The sequence below is a fragment of the Lepisosteus oculatus genome, chromosome 8 (genome assembly GCF_040954835.1).
Source record: "Lepisosteus oculatus isolate fLepOcu1 chromosome 8, fLepOcu1.hap2, whole genome shotgun sequence".
Classification (NCBI taxonomy): Eukaryota; Metazoa; Chordata; class Actinopteri; order Semionotiformes; family Lepisosteidae; genus Lepisosteus; species Lepisosteus oculatus.
The window spans coordinates 52474633-52479686 of record NC_090703.1 but is presented as its reverse complement, the minus strand read 5'-3'; positions in this window follow the sequence as shown (position 1 = coordinate 52479686).

The window sequence follows — 5054 nt, the reverse complement described above, 5'->3', positions numbered from 1 at the left end:
TAAGTCATTTAAAACATAACATCTTCACAAAACATGAAAAAAATACTATGTAGTAAATGGAAGTGGATTTTCAATTTTTCACTTTTTATTTCCTTTTTTTGTACTGTGTTCAGAATGAACTTAATATTTTCCATAATAGTTTCTATTTTCCTTCCTGAGCAAAGATATGATGATAGACGTGCCTACAATTGCATGAGCCATGATGGAGTGAGCCTTCAAGATTGTTCAAAGCCTGGTTACTCACCCTGATTGTTCCAGAAGTGCTTCTCAATTCAATCCTAAAAAAGCAAAAGCTAGTCTGCACAGTACACTTTGTCTTGCTCTTAAATGGGAATGCTTCTTCACAGGTATGCTTCCCAGGGTTCTTATCAGTTAGAAGGCATCTCCTGAAGGGCATATTTTATTCCCAGGTTTTTGTTATAACTTCTTTCCTGTTCTACTCATTTGCTTTCTTGCTCCCAAAATCAAAGTCATATCACTTTAAAAATTCTGTTTTTTTATCAAGGTAAATGTCAGCATTGTAGGAATGAAATCAAATTTCGTCTATGAATGGCAATCTCAAGCAAGCAATACAAAATACCTTTTGTGTGAACCATAGATGCAGTACATATCTATTTAAACTGACATAGGAATACAAGCAAGTTAAGGCCATTAGGACAATTAGCTCTTTTTTAGTTGCTAGTAGCTAATTCACGTGGAGATGTTTTCCATCAATTTCTTTAAATAAGCCAAAATATAAAATATTGTTGGGTAACTTGTTCCAACATCCCAATAAAGTGCCTCCTGGTTTCAGTTTTAAATTCACATAATCTTGGTCAAGAAAAGCTAATTTTTTTCAAATGTTGCTCCTTGAAGTTGAGTGTTTCCCTTTTTAAAGTTCTGTTACATCTATGTAGACTCTTGTACAATGCTTTTAGGACAGTATGTTCTTCAGACAACAGAGCACTATGATCGTTGGTCATGAACATTGTTGGTCATGGAATATTAACTACCAAATACAATCTATTGACAATGTACAGTACAAAAGGGTACATTAGACTGATTTAGCTATGATTAAGAAATCAAAGAAAAGAACTGGAGGAAAGCAAGAGATGTGTAAAGATAATAAGGAGACATACACAAAGCTTGTGTGGCAGCTTGGCTTTGCCTTGCTTTAACCAAGCAGCCCTGTAACGTTCTCTGTTAGAATAAGGTGGAGGTGGCCTTATTTGAGCCCATAAAACCAGCACAGTGTGGTGAGTCAGACAGAAGAAAATCTGCTTTAATTAAATTAGAAGCAACAGGAAAACTCAAATATTAATCAGATCTGACGTGTCTACAACAGGTTTTAAAGCAATTTCTAATCACATCTGTCAATGTGACCTTTGCAGTGAAATTCAGCTATTAATACAGTATTTTAAAGCATAATCTACTTTTGCACGTTTCTTCCTACAAGCATGAAGAATTCCCAATATTTCAACTGTTAAATTAGTTTTGAAAGGCGTAGAATTATAAATGTGTATTATGCATTACCCTAAAGAAAACCTATTAAGTCAAAGAAATTGTTTTGTTTTCATGTATTTTCAGAGAGCAACCAAAGGAGTCTGTAAAAATAATAAAAGTCTAATTTCTACTAAGGAGCCATATACTGTACAGTATATCTTAACAGAAAACTGCTGAGAAACTCCACAGAAACCTACTACAATTTGTGTCAGCTCTATAAATCCCCTCCTATTGTTAAGTGTGGTAGATGGTGAATATAAAGTCGGCATTTTTATAAAGTATAATTTTGCTTTTTTGCATTAGCTTAGTACAGCCTCATGTTTTTTTTTGTGTGTGTTTTCTTTTGAATAATAAAGTTAATAACTACAGTACAGATTTCCCAAACTGGTTCATACAACAATGGCATTACTCACAGTTTTTCCTATTAAAAGGAGAGGAAAATCTGATTTAAAGTGAGCAGGAGCTAAAATGAGCATAATTGTTTTCTTCCCATTCAGCCCCCTCAAGCAAAGAAAACATTTCTTGTGTAAGATAAAAGAACATAGCTTCAGATTACCTCAGTGACCTTAGTGAATTGCTTTGATCCTCTTTAATCAGATACGATGGTGAGTTTGGGGAATCAGGATTTTATTTGTTAGTTTCATTTGATAATCTTGAAGTGTTTCTTGTTTTCCTCTGGGAAGGTACTGTAAGTGGCTTCACACCTTTCAAGCAGAGGATCCAATGAAGTCTCTTCTAGATTGTCTCTGGAGGCACTGCAAAGAATGTGATATGAGAAAAAGTAAATATTTTTATTTTTATGAGTTTCATTTTTCAATTAAATACACAGTGGAAAAGAATGCTTCATTTAATCCATCCCTGGAAAGCTAATATATACTGCATGTTCCCTGTCTCTAACGAAATTACACTCTTACAAACAGCTGAAACAACAAAAAAATTGTTGTTTTCCGGTATTTAAAAGTACTGTATATTTTTAGTGAGTGGAAGAGTCTGGTTTGGTTTTCACTAGGTCGGCATATTTCTGGGAGAGTGTATTTTTGATACTGTACTGATATAAGGAAGCATTTTTGGATCAGATCTTGAGGGAACGATGTAACTAGACCTGGTATCCCTGGAGAAGAAGGATACTTCCACTCAGCCAGAGGATGTTCAGTTTGTACTGATGTAAAAGATCAGTACAGCTCTGCGTGATGCTGTTACAAATGAATGCCCTCCTTCAGGTGACAATGCAGGTAATATACAGAGCTCCTTCACTCCATTCTGGAAGTAAAGCCTGGATATTTTTGGGAGCACCTATAGGACATAAACTGTGTAAAAGAAAGACTTAATTATGGACGTGTAAAAAACTGCATTACTATATGGGTCTTTGATAGACATGAAATTTAACATGGCTTTCATTAGCCCGCATTGAAGACAGGGTAAAATTATTTATATGATAAATTATCAGAGTTGAAGTCTACTTTCTGGTTTGATATGGCTCAGCCATCTTAGAATTAAATAAAGGTTTTCACCATGTAAAATGTAGGTAAGATATTGTATAGCTTGGAAGGGATTTGTGTAAGTTGCCTGTGGAAGATGTAAATGTATCATTACAGAGATTCAGAAGGAAAATCCAAGCAACTCTGAGATTGCTTTTACACAGATCATTGGATTTCTGTTAAACAGTCAAGGTAAGGCTGCTGCCTCTGACAGATACAAATGGGGAGCCCAGTTCTTTCTGATAAAAAAGAAAACTTAATAATGTTTTTGTGCTGTCAGACAAGTAGAGAGGGTGGTGTTAGAGGTCTCTCTAAAATACAGAAAGAAAAGGAAATAGAGACTTGTAGTGGTCGAAGTAAGCACCCTGTTAAAATTGAGGAGAAATTACCTGACAGTGAAAAGATGATTCTGCACAGGAATGACGCATGAGCTTCCAAAGAGACAATGCCACAAGGAATGTACCTTGTCCTACGCTGTTTAAAATGCAGCCTGTTCCTCAGAGAAGCACCTCGCCTACTGAGAGCTGAGCCACTGCAGGCAGGCACAGGGCCTTGTGAATGTGCTGTGAATTTAATAGTTATAAAGATTTAGATGAAAACAGATGAAAACATTATTATCAATCTGAATCTATTTCTAACCTTCGCCAGAAGAATCTGTAGTTTTATTTTTCAAAAGAGAATCAATTACAACCCTCTAGGTTTAGAAATGCTTCTTTTTCTGATAATTCGTGAAGAATAACAGTATTGCTAAGGGTGTCTGAAATAAGGACAGTTGGCTTTCTCACCTCCTAGAGGTTTGTTATTACAGTACATTACATTTTTAAATCACTTCTTAAGATCACAAAAGGCAGACTCATTTGCTCCAAAGCACTGACTAGAAAGGTTCTCAGAAAGTCCTCAGCCGCTGTGCCCTTTTACCTTGTGCTGCTTTTTTCCAATCAACATCAACATCTTGTTTTAAATTGAGTTATGTCCCACATAAGAACAAACATGTGTTAATTGATCCAAGGATCTCAATCAGTTGTTTCTTGAAAAAAGTCAGAATATCAGCTTTAGCTGCATGCCTGAGCAACCTGTCCTGTAGCCTTACAACCCTCTGTGTAAAGAAGAGTCTCTTCTTCTCAAATGCAGCTCCACCACAGTTAAAATAAAGGGAGATGGAATATTAAAACTTAATACTTAAAAAAGTATTTTCCTGCAGTCAAGACCACATAAAAAGATTCCTCTGAAATCTTGACTTCAAGACATTTAAACACTCACCTCTTGAGTAAAAGTGAATAACGATTTCCTGCCAAAGACAATCTCATAACCAGACCTAGGAATATTATGCACAAGATATTCACTTTGCAAATGGCATTATATATTCAGAAAATGGGTAGCATTTCAAATTGAGCACTTTTAGAACACAAAACTCTCTCTTTCTGAGATCCTCAGAGAGCTGATGCAATGAACCACATCAAAAGAACGTTAAATAAGCAAGTAACCAAGGTTAATTTTTAGAATCTGCTCATAGTTTGTTTTTATAACTCCTCCCTCTCCTCAGCCCTTGCTCATATACAGTCTCATTTAATAGGATCTCTCTGTTCCTCTGTTTTGTATCGATGCAAGCTAAAAGAAATCATGAGTCAACTAATAAATTAACTATAAAATAATTATTTTCTTAATCCCCCATGCTTGAAATGCTGCTCTGTTTTGGATATTCAGTTTGCCTGGGTATTTGTGAACAGAGATACATTTTCTAAAAGGGGCTTCACAGGGATTGTAAACATAATTTAATTCTCCTCCTTGATCCAAAAGTAATAGCTAAAACATCAACCTAGTAATTTTTACAAGACATTAAATTAATTAATATCATGTATAATTAGATGGATGTTTTTAACATAAGTAATAAGGTAACATGGGGATCAAAATATAGGACTATGGCTTGATTTGTTCTTGAAGTAAAATGGGACAGACCTAAACAACACTGATTACTGCTGCTTTATCTGCTATTTATAAGAGAGAAGCCAGATGCAGAAGTAGAGTCTGTAAAGCTGCAGAATAAGAATATCTGCAGTGCTGTGCTGTTTTAAGTGATGATCCACTGACACTGAA